Genomic DNA, 14107 nt, shown 5'->3' with positions numbered 1-14107 from the left:
AGATGCACAGATAAAGTACTGCTAAGGGGAAGTGGTGGGTTAGAAAAGTGACCTGGGTAAGTCGTAGGGCTTCTAAAAGCGAGGGAGGTAGGCTGAGCTCAGTCTTTGGGCACAGTGAACATGAACGAGTCTCAACAGATCCAATCCAGTCTTTCTGCCACGACTGTCAGCCTTCTACCATCCGTCCACATGGTAACCTGAGAATTACGTCTTCTACAGATTATTGAACAGCCAAAAGGGATGAGTAGATACACAGAAGATGTGCAATGTCTTAGTTAGGGTTATTATTTGCTGCGATGAAACACCATGGTCAAAGCAACGTTGTAAGGAAAGGGTTTATTTGGCTTGCATTTCCACATCGCTGTTCATCACGGAAGGAAGTCAGGACAGGAACTCAAATACGGCAGGAACCTGGAGACATGGGCTGAGGCAGAAGCCATGGAGGGGTGCTGCTTACTGGTTTGCTTAGCTTTCTTTCTTTTTCTCCTCCCATGGCCCTTCCCCAGTCCACTGATAGTAGAGGACCTCCTCCCCTTCCATCTGACCCTAGCCTATCAGGTCTCATCGGGACTGTCTTTCATAGTCTTCCTCTATGGCCTGGTAATGCTGCTCCCCTCCCTCCTCAGGGAGGGTGATCAAAGAGCCAGCCGCTGAGTTCATGTCAGAGACAGTCTGTTCCCCTTACTAGTAAGCCCATGTGGAGACTGGGCTACCTCTGTGCAGGGAGTCTAGGTTATCTCCATGAATGGTCCTTGGTTGGAGTATCAATCTTAGAAAAGACCCCTACGCCCAGATTTTTTCATTCTGTTGCTCTCCTTGTGGCCCTCCAGACCCTTCCAGGTCTTTCTATCTCCCCCTTTTTTTATAAAACCCAAGGCTACCAGCTCAGCAGTGGCCCCACCCACAGTGTGCTGGACCCTCTTACATCACTCACTAATTAAGAAAATGTCTGCCTGAGGGAGCACACCTTTAATCCCAGCACTTGGGAGGCAGGCACCAGTGGATCTCTGTGATTTTGAGGTCAGCTTGGTCTACAAAGGAAGTCCAGGAAAGCCAAGGCTACAGAGAAACCCTATCTTGAAGGAGAAAAACAAAGAAAGAAAGAGAAAAGAAAGGAAGAAGGAAGGAAGAGAGGGAGGGACGGAGAGAGAGAGAGAGAGAGAAAGAAGGAAGGAAGGAAAAGAAGAAAGGAAAGAAGAAAGGAAAAGAAGAAAAGAAGAAGAGAAAAGAAAACATTCTACAGGCTTGCCTATAGCCTGATCTTATGGAGACATTTTATCAATTGACACTCTCTCCTCTGATGACTTTAGCTTGGTGTCAAGTTGACATAAAACTAGCCAGAACATTGCATATACGAATACTAGTAAGCCTTCAAAATGAAATTCTAGTGCAGTTTACAGCGTGGATGAACCTTGGGAACATGTTGCAAGGTGAAATAAGCCAGTTACAAGAAGGTAAGTTTTGAATGATTCTGTTTGTATGGGGTTTCTAAAGTAGCCAAAACCTTTTTGCATTGGAACAGTAGAATGGTGGTTCCTGGGAGATAGGGAAGGCAGGCAGTTGGGGTTGTTTAATGGGTATGAAATTTCAGTGTTGCAAAATGAGAAGTTGTGGAATCTGATCCCACAGTAACATGAACACACTGCTGTAGTTTGAATGGGTAACCCTCCCTCGAGTTCAAGAGTTGGGAATTTAACCCTCAAAGTCTTGTGTATTGATATTTAAGGATAGAGCATTTGTGAAGTAATTATGCCTAAAGGAAGTCAATAGGGGAAATTGCCACAGTGGCATTAGTGGCTTTATAAGAAGTGTTGGCCTGGAGAGATGGCTCTGGTGGGTGAAGTACCTGCTACACAAACTTGAGGATCTGAGTCCTGATCCCCAGAATTCACACAGGGCTGGGTGTAGTAGCATGTGTCTGTAATCCCAGCACTTCCACAGTGGGACACATTCACCCATGGCAAAGAGAGCCTGTCTCAACCAAGGTTGACGGGTCAAGAACTACAGTAGAGGTCCTCTGACCTCCACACACATGGTGTAACAAACCCACACTTTAATTACACACATGAACATGCATGCAAACAAATACACAAAGGGAAAAGAGAGAGAGAGAGAATGGCTGGGGCTCCAGCTCAGTTAGTAAAGTGTTTGCTCAGCGGGCATGAAGCCCTGGGACTGATGCCCAGCACCATGTATACCAGTTTGGCTGAGGTAAACTCAGTACTTGTGGAGGCAGGAAGATAGAAGTTTAAATGTCAGCCTCTGCTACATATCAGTTTCAAAGCTGAGGGGCCGGGGGGCAGTAGATGAAGAGATGAGCCCGCTTGCTATGCAGGGCCACGTGATGCTTTCTTGAGCATAGGTACCAGGAACACAAAGGCAAAGTTTGAACTGTTCACTGCCCAACTTCCAGAAAGTGAACCTTGGCACATGAAGGCTTGTGGTCAAAGATAAGACTGTTAGTGGCCTGGAGAGATGGCTCAGCGGTTAAGAACACTGTCTGCTCTTCCAGAGGTCCTGAGTTCAATTCCCAGCAACCACATGGTGGCTCACAATCATCTATAATGAGATCTGGTGTTTGCTGGTGTGCAGGTGTACACACAGACTGAACATTCTACACATAATAAATAAACAAACATTTAGATAAATAAATAAATCTTTAAAAATATATTACTCTTAAGAAACGAAAGATAGATGCCAGAAGACAGAGGCTCCTGGACCTGGGCTGATGTGTGGACTCGCTGCACAGGGGGGCCAACAGGCGTGGTAGACTGTCTGCAGAAGAAACAGCCTGGCTCTGCTTTTTCTCAGAGGAAAGGTTTTGCTCTGTTCCATCTCACCGGCTGACAACAGACCGCTCTGTGTTGGGCATCATCTCCACACAGTAGCCTTCCTTGACCTTCTCCAGCAAGGTGTTGGTTCCTCAGCCACCACCAGGCTTCCCTGGGGAAAAGTAACACCAAGATAATGGAGTGATTTGTAGATGCCTGTGAGCAACTGTAGAAACTTGAATCATTTACCCAAGACTGAGGAATAAATTAGGGGTGATTTTCTTTTAAAATATTTCATTTTGATGTTTCTATATAGAATTTTTTTTTAGGTTTTTTTTTTTTTATTTTTTTTATTTTTTTTATTTTTACATAGGGTCTATCTAGCTCTGGCTAGCCCGAAAGTAGCTATGTAGATCTGGGTTGTCTTGAACTCATAGAGTTTAACCTGGCTCTGCCTCCCAAGTGCTGAAACTAAAGGCATGTGCCATCATGACTGGATAAGATTTGTTCATTTTTATTTTATGTTTATGGGTGTTTTCCTCTCTCTCTCTCTCTCTCTCTCTCTCTCTGTGTGTGTGTGTGTGTGTGTGTGTGTGTGTGTGTGTGTGCGTGTGTGTGTACTACATGAGCAATGGTACCCATGTAAACTAGACAAGAGCATCAGATCCTGCTAAACCGCAGCTATGGTTGTGAGCCTCCCCCTAGGTGCTGAGAACTGAACTCTAGTTCTCTGCAAAATGAATATGCACTCTTTAACTGCTGGGCCATCTCTCCAGCCCACTCCCTACTTCCCTGATTTTTAATGTACCAACTATATCAGAATTTTTATCTGCTAGTAGACTTCAACTACCATCCCTCTACTACTAATTCCCAAATCTGAGTGAGTTAATTTAGAACTGTCTCCTTAAAGCTCACAAAAGGGCTTTCAACTCAGCACATCCAAGGGTGAACTCTACATCTCTCCCTGTAACAAAGTCTCTCTCCTTGCATTCCGCCAACACCCTGGGCACACAGGCATGACACAGCCTTGACATCCTCTGGTCCCTCAGCGATTAAATAAATTGTCAAGTCTTCTAGTCACATCTCCTGCTTAATCCAACTCTCAAGAATGACCTCAAATCACCCCATGGGAAACATATCTTTATTTTTCCAGCCAGACAGGAGGCCTGAAGGAGGGATCGAGGAAAATAGAAAGCACACCGAAAGAAGTCATGATTAGAGCATTTCCATATATTACGAAACCCAGAAACCCACATATCTGAGTCCATCAGTGAACTCCAAGCACAGGAAATGTTTAAGACCACAAAACCAACCTTAAGGGACATCTTAACACACTGACAGAAATCAGTGCTACAAAATGTTTGAATTGCTCAAAGAGGGAAAATATTCTCTACAGAGCAGGAAAAAAGCCAGTAAATTTCTCTTTAGAAACAATGTGTACAAGAAAACACTGAGCAGTACCTTTTATACCCTGTAAAAAAATAGCTTTAGAAAGCAAAGGTAGAATAGAGGCATGGCAAGATATTTAAAGGGCAAAAAAAAAAAAAAAAAACCCATCATCATCAGAATCACCTGTAAAATATGCCAAAGTGTGGCAGCCACAGTGGATTTGAATTAGCCAAAGTGGAGTGTGTATCTTGTGCTGAGCTTGAGTAGTGGTCTCTGGTAAATAAAGTTTTGCCTTCTGACTTTGGCAGCCAGTCAGCTTCTGAAAGACTGACCTTGGCAAGCTTTGCATTAGGGAGCTCTGTTCCTGGGAACAAGATAGACAAGCTGCACACAGTTCCTGGAAACAAGATAAGCAAGCTCCCCGCTAACCTGGGAGCCAGATAGCTGGTTCCATGCAAACTTGAGTGAATTCTCGGACGAGCCGCCAGCTGACGCAGATGACGCAGATTTTTTTTACAATAAAAAAACTTCCTTGTTTTCTCCTGCTTTTATATAGTTGGCTCTCCCTTCAATAAATTGGCACCTTGATCAATGACTTGGTGTCCTTCTTCGTGTTGCCTTGTTCTATCTCCCAGCCCTCCTCTCAGGTGGTATCTAAGTGTGGCTGCCGGCAGCCACAGGTGGTGCCAAAACCCGGGAACCTGAGGCGGAGGACCAGCTGAAGCAAGTTATATGGACCACAGGAACACGCACAAAGTAACTAAGGTAAGAGTCAGGTGGCCGTCATGGGGCAAGAAACTAGTAGGATGGGTTCTATCAGATCCCTCAAATAGGTTCTTAAGACACAAAGAATTTGGATAAACTCCCTAATTCCTTTAATATGTAAGTGAAGTTTGTCCCTGGTTTCCAGATGTAGGCACTGCCAGTCTGGAGACTTGGGAAAGGGAATCCCACAAGCTAAAGAGTTACTTGGAAAAATTAGAGCAGCCAAACAGGCAGAAAAAGGTACTTCTAAGGTTACTTCATAAAGGAGCTCAAACAATTTGTGTAATTTAAGAGCTAAAAAATTATTTAGGAGACAAGCTCTAGATAATGAGTATAAAACATAGTAAGAGAAAAAAAGCTGCCAAGTCTCATAATTCAGACTGGCCTCCTGCACCCTTAGCCCCTGTGGCTTTCCTTGCTACATGTGTGGGTGGCATGGGATCACTGCAGGAAGATATTACTGTTCTCCGAGAGAAAAATCCAATTAAAAAGAGAACAGGTTCAATTACTAAATATTTATGGTAATAATAATAATGATAATTCTAATGTAACACAAAAAAAGGATATTTCACTCAGAGTGGACTTCCATTTGTCCAGCAATTGGCTTTTAAAAATGTTAATTCTGCCTCTAAAACAGCTATCAGACCCTGTTGAGCTAAAGCAAACTTAACTGGTTATATTCAGCTTTGTGCTGATATTGGGCCACTCTTGACTATCATGCTTAAAATTACAGTAAAAAGAGTTTTATCTATGTGTTTAAATATATGGTCATTTTATGTTTATTTTTGACTGATCTTAAATGGTTAATATATATCTAGGTTATAGATCAAGAGTAATTAAATATATTTTAAAGTTATATTCAGTCCAGAGAGCTAGCTCAGTGGTTAAGAACACTGAGCTCTTCCAGTGGACCTGGGTTCAATTCCCAGCACCCACAAGACAGCTCACAGTTGTCTGTAACTTCAAGAGCTGATACCCTCACTCAGATATACATGCAGGCTAAACACCAATGCACATAAAACAAAAACAAATAAATAAAGTTATATTCAAACTGTTGTTTAAAAAATATATATGTTTAAAACATATATGTTTAAAAGACAACCATATAATATGACTCTGCCATCTTTGCTATATGATATGGGCTAAAAAATTATAAAACCTCTTAATTAACATAAATTTTGTTCCCTTTTAGACTAAAAAGACAAGTCTCATTTTAAATTGGTGTTGGTTTTAAAAATTAAATTGTTTGCACTGGTAAATTTTAAAGTTTGGTTTTGACTTTTAAAATTATAAATGTGCTTTATGATTTCACTCCTAAAAATGATGCTTTGGGGCTGGAGAGATGGCTCAGTGGTTAAGAGCACTGTCTGCTCTTCCAAAGGACCCAGATTCAATTCCCAGCACCCACATGGCAGCTCACAACTGTCTGTAACACAAATTCCAAGGGATCTGACACCTTCACACTAATGCACATAACATAAAAATTAAATAAATTATTAAAAAATTATGCTTTGGGGCTGGAGAGATGGCTCAGAGGTTAAGAGCACTGACTGCTCCTCCAGAGGTCCTGAGTTCAATTCCCAGCAACCACATGGTGGCTTACAACCATCTATAATGAGATCTGGTGCCCTCTTCTGGCATGCAGGTGTACATGCAGGCACAACATTGTATACATAATAAAGAAATAAATAAATATTTTAAAAAATGATGCTTTGTTTTAATATTACAAAAACAGGTTTTAAAAAAATATTTAAATGTTTAAAAAACAGGTACCATGGTTGTTTTTTGTCTTTGTCTTTGTTTTTTGTTTTGTCTGCCAGCTGTCTGTTCTGGTTTTGGTTTGCTGGCGAGGTCTGAGGAAGCTCAGAGAGTTTCCAGTTTGGTCAAGGGAATCTGGAGGATGCTCCAATTCCCAAAAAAAGGGGCCAAAAGAGGGCTCCTGGGGCCTATAAAGGCTCTACTCCTTTTGGGACCAGGGGAGGGGTCACTGGGACCCTCCTTTGTATAAAGAGAGGGCTGCTGGAGCCTGCCCTCCATCTGGAAGCTGTGGAGAGGGCCATGGGAGCTCTGCTCCTTCTAAAATCTATGTGTGTGGAGGGGGCCCATGAGGGGGTCTACTCCTTCTGAAATCTGGGGGACTGAGTCTGGTAGGGGCCAGTCAAGTTCTGGTATTTGGACATTCTAGTTACTCCAAGGTAGCAATGTTGGATTTCTATGTTCCTTATGTATGTTTCTGTGTGTGTATGTTTATCTGTAGACAATATTTTTAGACATGAGACAGTTTGAATCAACACCTCTGAGTTTGGTCCTGGACCATGGAGTTAAATTCTATAAAACATTTTAAAATTTATCAGGTATTTTAAAATAATAACCCTTGGGCAGTCTAACAAAGAACTTTAAACAGTTTCTCAACCCTTTAGGGGAGGGAAAAAGACCTTGGTATTTATTTTATTAATTTTACAAAGTAAAACCAAGCCATGCTGTTTGTGCCAATTTAAAAAAATTACAGTTATTACAATGTATCATATAAAAAAACTATAAAATATGTTGTTCTCCATTTAAAAAGGCTGGAGATTCTTCAATGCAAATATTTGCTTATGCTCTTAAAAAAAAAAACTGGCTATACTATTAATAGACAAAAAGTTATTGTTCAAGTTCCAGGGTTATCTGCTCAACTTGCAGAATTAATGGCTATCCACGCAGTTTTACAACATTTTTTGAGCCTTTTAATTTGTTTATTGACAGTGCTTATATTGCTCAAGCTATTCCTAAGCTTGAAACAGCAGGTCAGATTCTTTCTACCACTCGTGCTAGTCAAATGTTCGCTCAAATTCAAGGACTTATTCAGGCCTGTCAAAATCCTTTTGCTATTATTCATGTTAGAGATCATTCTGGCCTCCCTGGACCTCTTGCTCTAGGTAACCAGACTATTGATAAAGCCTTAATAACTTTGGATCAAAAAACACCTATACAAAAAGCTCAGTTGGCTTGTGAATTACATCATTTTAATAGTCATTCCTTATGTTTAACTTATGGCCTTACCAAAAAACAAACAAACAAAAATTGTTAAAAAAATATAACAATTGTAATGTTTTCTGTCCAGTACCTCATCTTGGGGTTAACCCCCGAGGGCTGACGCCAGGTCAGCTATAGCAGATGGATGTAACTCATTTTATAAAATTTAAAAAATTAAAATTTATTCATGTAATTATTAATACCTATATAAAATTTATTCTTGCTACCTTGCATTCTAAAAAAGCTACATGCCACATTATAGATCATTGTTTGGCTGCCTTCACTGTTCTTGGTGTACCACACCAAATTAAGACTGACAACGGTCCACCTTATACCAACAAGCCTTTTCAAATTTTTTATAAAAATTAAATATTAAACATGTAACAGGTATTCCTTATAATCATATGGGCCAAGGCATGGCTTAACATGCCCATGCCACCATTAAAATATATTTACAAAAGACAAAAAAGGAAAAATTATGTCCTTCTCATTCATCCAGAGCTCAATTTAAATTTTTTTAACTCTGAACAAACATGACAAATCTACAGCTAAACATTTTTGACAGTTAAAACCTCCACAGTTAAATAGAGGGACCCCTTAAATAATATATAGAATGGACCCAACCCCATTTTATTTTGGGGATGAGGATATGTTTGTGGGTTTTTTGCAGGTTAAAGATGCTGCTCTATGGCTGCCAGAGAGAATGATGCAACAAGTGGATTACATCCAAAAACACGATCATTCCCCAAGTGATGATATTGCTGATCCTGCTACAGCTGATTCATCCAGTAAGGATTAAATTACACCTTTGGGCCTTAGTGCCCAACCCCCCTCTTGTTGCTGTTCTGGTACTATTCATCTTTATAATTGCCAGATGTGTCCACTCAGCTTGACAGCACCAGGTTAGATTTAATGACACCACGAACAAAGTCCTTTTGGCCATTGAACAGCAGCATGCTGTAAGTCCCTCGCCCCAGGTAGGGGTTTGGCTTGCCCAGCTCAAATGTCAGCTTTAACCTCTCCTTTCCTGTGCATGGGCCGGTTAGTCAATGATGCATAACGGGTGATTGATAAGTACTCACCTAAGACAGAAAGTCCCCCTATACGCGGGATTCTCCCATGACAGGTAGGATATTTATTTGAAATCACCCCACCTAAGACAGGCATGGTCCTTTTGTTTTAATTTAAAAGGGAAAAATTGTGGCAGCCACAGTGGATTTGAATTAGCCAAAGTGGAGTTCGTATCTGGTGCTGAGCTTGAGTAGTGGTCTCTGGTAAATAAAGTTTTGCCTTCTGACTTTGGCAGCCAGTCAGCTTCTGAAAGACTGACCTTGGCAAGCTTTGCATTAGGGAGCTCTGTTCCTGGGAACAAGATAGACAAGCTGCACACAGTTCCTGGAAACAAGATAAGCAAGCTCCCCACTTCCCTGGGAGCCAGATAGCTGGTTCCATGCAACCTTGAGTGAATTCTCGGACGAGCCGCCAGCTGACGCAGATGGATGTTACAATAAAAAAACTTCCTTGTTTTCTCCTGCTTTTATATAGTTGGCTCTCCCTTCAATAAATTGGCACCTTGATCAATGACTTGGTGTCCTTCTTCGTGTTACCTTGTTCTATCTTCCAGCCCTCCCCTCAGGTGGTATTTAAGTGTGGCTGTGGAAGTTTCTCCAGCAAAAGAAAAATATTACCATATGGGAAAGGACTGCACAATGCTGCAAAGGTTAATTGAACAGATACCTACATCATTTTTATGATTAATATTATAATTAAGATTATAACTAACAGCTGGTCATGGTGTCACACACCTGTAATCCCATTACTCTGGGAGGCAGAGGCAGGTAGATCTCTGTGTGTTAGAGGCTAGCCAAGACTAAACAGAGAAACCCTGTCTCAAAACCAAAGAAAATAAAATAAATTAACTATTGAACCAAAAATAATCAGCACATAAGATCAAAGGAGGAAGGAGTAGGAGTCTATGATGATACTCTTTGCAGTCTGAGTTACTAAAAGTCATGGGCTCCATTGATGAGCCAACCATGGATATAAGTGAGGTTTCTGGGGCCACCAACATGAGTGATGACGGCATGACTCAAGGCTTCTTTCTAATGATTACCTCAATCAATCCTCAGAACCACATAGGACAGGGTTTATATCTTCCTGGTTTTAAAAATGCAGGAACTGAAGCCTCTCATCCCAGATACACTTCACAGGTTAAGAGCGAATGACCTAGTAAAGACAAGAACTGATTTTAATCCTCCCTGCACACCTCCTTCTACGCCCAAGCTGCCTCCCTCATGTGCTTAGAATCCGACATTAATTGGCAACATTCATCTCAAGTCTAAATTATTGTCTCAAAACCCAAATGATGGCTTTTCTAAAAAACAAAGCAACCTCGGAAAAAAAAGATTTTCTTTGTCTTTAGGTCAGCTCTTGGGCTAATTTGTAAGAAGTTCCTTTAAAGCAGTGGTTCTTAATCTGTGGGTTTCAACCCCTTTGGGATTCAAACTGCCCTTTCACAGGGGTCACATGTCAGATGTCTTGCATGTCAGATATTTACATTATGATTCACAACTATAGCAAAATTACAGTTATGAAGCATCAACAAAAGTAATTTTATGGTTGGGGGGGTCACCACAACATGAGGAACTGTATTAAAGGGTCGCAGCATTAGGAAGGTTGAGAACCACTGTTTTAAAGCAAAGGAGTCTTAGAAATAGCACAGTACCCTTTGCCTTCAGGGCACACAGAAACAATTAGACTCAGAACAAAGTGACTTCTATGATGATTGTGAATATATGAGTCACAGATGGAAAAAGGATCATCGCTTCCCCAGAGGAGAGAAAAAGGAGTTGGGTCCCCAGTGCTGAAAGGGGAGAAAGCAGGCAGGTCAATTAAAAAAACAAACAAAAAAACCCAACCCAATTTACAGTTTACCTAAAAATAGCTCCACCACCATCCACTTATAGGCTTTGCCTCACTTGTTAAACTAGCTAAGTCATAATTTGTCTTAAATGCCAATTTATACATACCTGCCTTCATTCAGTATTCCTATGTCTGCCTTTGTGCTGAGCACTTTACACATCCATGCTTCTCGTAGGCAGTTGTGTGTAAGGCTCATGGAGGACAAAAAGTCTGGCCATGCTCAGACAGGACATCAGTGGCAGAATACAGATTTAAAATCACATTAAAGTCCTCACCACAGCCAGCCTCATAGTAACTATGGGTTTCTGGTTATGGGTAAGGCACTACATGGAATCTGTCTTCTGTCTTGCTCTCTCTCTTGTTGCTGCTGCTGCAACAGGGTCTCTTTTAGCCCAAGGTGACTTCCAGTTCACTATGTAGCTGAGGATGACCTTGAACATCTGAACTCCACCTCCAGAACACAAGCCTGTGCCATTACTCCCGCTCTGTGTGGTTCTGGGAACCAAACCCAAGGCATTGTGCATACGGCAAGCACTAAGTGAAAGGGCACCAACTAAGCCGTATCCCCAACCTCTTTCTTCTTTGTTGCCATTGGTCTTTACAACTCTGAGAGGTTTTTATAACTGCCACCAGATGATGACTTAGAGAAGTATGGGAAATCACTTCCCCACTCTCACCTGTTCAGGATGCCCTAAGAATTCCCTGGTCTACCACTGCCTCCCTGAGCTTTCCCACCTGAGTTTTCCCACTCGCTCTGTAGACCAGCCTGTCCTCGAACTCATATACCCGAATGCAAAGAAGTCATGTTCTTTCCAAATACCACAAACGTGTTCCTGTGGGCCACCTGTCCGCCACATGCATGCTGTCACATCTTTAGGGATTACACATCACCTTCTAAATGACACTGTTTTTAACAGTGCTTAAAACTGTATGCACTACACCTCATCTCCAGCCTTCTTTCCTCTAGAGCTGTATTGCTAACATATTTTATGTTTCTCCAGAGATTTTTATTTTCCCTTTCATTCGATCTCCCGCACCTGAGCAAAAAAAAAATAGTGTTCATGTTTAAAATTTTGCACAAGGTCACAGAAGTATGAATTAAGGAGCACACTGGCTGACCCCTAAAGCTAACCCTCCATTACTCCAGACGTATAATGGGCCCTAGGGAAAAGGCTGATTGAAGATTTCCACCCAACATCTGGGCCTTCTGTAGAGCCTGGAGCCACATTTCTATTGGCAAGAGAAAACTGAGGCGAGGGAAGGTCAAGATAGGGGTAGAGAGTTCTAGAAGGGAATGAACAGCAGAACAGAGACAAACCTTACTACAAGGCTCTGAAAGCAGACTTGACATCAGCCTTTTTATGTGCACATTGCTGCGTACTCACTGCTTGAGCTTTATGCCCATATGGCAGCCCCCTCCAGCTCCCTAAAACCACTAATTCACCGCTGGACTCCACAGATTTGACTATCTTAGGTTTCCAGGTGGATGGGATTATGAAGATGTCTTCCTGTGACTGGTTTTTCTACTTGTGGCTTATCACAGAATCTCCTTTTTGTTAAAGGCTCTACACCTCTTTTTCCATCCACCTGTATTTTTCACACACTGGTTTCTGTGTTGTGACCAGGAGAGCTTGCTTCTCTGGGGCCTTGATTTCAATTGTTTTTATATTAATGGCAGGAAGTAGGATTGCTTGGCCATTTCTGAGGTTTTGGGGCTCCCATCTTCTTTCATAGCTACTGCAGCATGTCGGATGTCCGCAAACAGCCCAGTGTGCTCAGATTCTTGGTGTGATCTTAGCCCTAATGAAGGGAAAGCATCCAGCTACCATTTAAACATTGCCAAGCACGGCCTTCAACAGAGAATTAGCGACAGTAACAAGGACTTTGTCTCCATGTGTACTCCCCATCCACTGTAGTCTCTAAATTGGCTGAGCACTGATATGTACCCCAACATATCAGTGGAATTAGATACCAGGAGTCATCAAGCCCAACATGTCTTTCACATTTGTCTTCTCAAATTTGGTCCCAGCAGCCTATGTAGTTAAGCACATTTCAGCCAAAAGACACATACAAGAGTGGTCTGAGAATCTAAGGCGTATATGCTAGAAATTCCCATATTTGGGCAGCTCAGGCCAGCCTAGGTTACTACGTAGCGAGACTCTTAAAACCAAAAAATCTGAGCCCAGGGGTCTTTCCTGAGACTGATACTCCAACCAAGTACCATGCATGGAGATAACCTAGAATCCCTGCACAGATGTAGCCCATGGCAGCTCAGTGTCCCAAGAGAGTTCCCTAGTAAAGGGAACAGGGGCTGTCTCTGACATGAACTGATTGGCCTGCTCTGTGATCACCTCCCCCTGAGGGAGGAACAGCCTTAGCAGGCCACAGAAGACAATGCAGCCACTCCTGATGAGACCTGATAGACTAGGATCAGAAAGAAGGAAAAGAAGACTTCCCTTATCATTGGACTTGGGAAGGGGCATGAGAGGAGAAGGGAGAGGGAAGGATTGGGACCGGAGGAGGGAGGGAGCTACAGGGGGCAGGATACAAAGTGAATAAAGTGTAATTAATAAAAAATTTTAAAAAAGAGACTCTTTGAAAGTAAAAATCAGCCTCAAAGGAGCTTGGGGTGTAGGTGCGGGGGAAGAGTCAGTGCTGTGCTATACCTGCCTAGTCATAGTGCAAGAGATTATCACACCTCTGCAGTATTGCCGGTGTGAAACCTCCTATCATACAAAAGTACAGCACACAGTTACACATAGCACACAATGTAATAAGCAACTGTTATTTCTATGTTTACTGTGTTTTAGTAGTGCATTACCAAAAATTGCACTGGCAATAGCCATGTTCATCAACTACCAGTTCAATTAACCTTGGCTAAATGAATGTAAGAAAAGGCTGGGATTTCATCTAGTAGGACCCAGAGGCTGCACCCTGTAAGCCTGCTGAGTTTTCTGAGTTAGGGTGCTCCCTTTTCTTTCCTACCAAAGCCTGGGCATGCTTTCCTGACACTCTAGGCTTTCTCATCACCCCCCCCCCCCATTCCTGCCCACCACATGGCTGCTTTTCCCTTCTTTCCCATCTTCCTCCTCTGGGCAGCTCTAAGATTTCCAGCCTGCTTGCCTTATTTTCTCTCAAAACTAATAAAATAGCCCCATTTCAGGGTTCCAGGCACACCTTAAAGGAACCTCATGCTGACTCCAATGCAGCAGCTATCTTCAAGCTTGGCCTAATAACCCTTAAGT

General features: G+C 42.2%; 1 long non-coding RNA gene across 1 annotated transcript; it reads left to right on the top strand.

Moving 5' to 3' along the window:
• The first annotated feature begins 4363 nt into the window (after positions 1 to 4363).
• On the top strand, positions 4364 to 9521 carry LOC132649536 (uncharacterized). The gene is made up of 2 exons (XR_009588040.1): positions 4364 to 4925; positions 8611 to 9521. It is a non-coding gene; the product is annotated as an uncharacterized LOC132649536 (long non-coding RNA).
• Positions 9522 to 14107: the final 4586 nt, after the last annotated feature.

Source organism: Meriones unguiculatus, chromosome 1, assembly GCF_030254825.1.
Source record: "Meriones unguiculatus strain TT.TT164.6M chromosome 1, Bangor_MerUng_6.1, whole genome shotgun sequence".
In the NCBI taxonomy this organism is placed as follows: domain Eukaryota; kingdom Metazoa; phylum Chordata; class Mammalia; order Rodentia; family Muridae; genus Meriones; species Meriones unguiculatus.
This window is presented reverse-complemented; position numbering and strand designations above follow the sequence as displayed.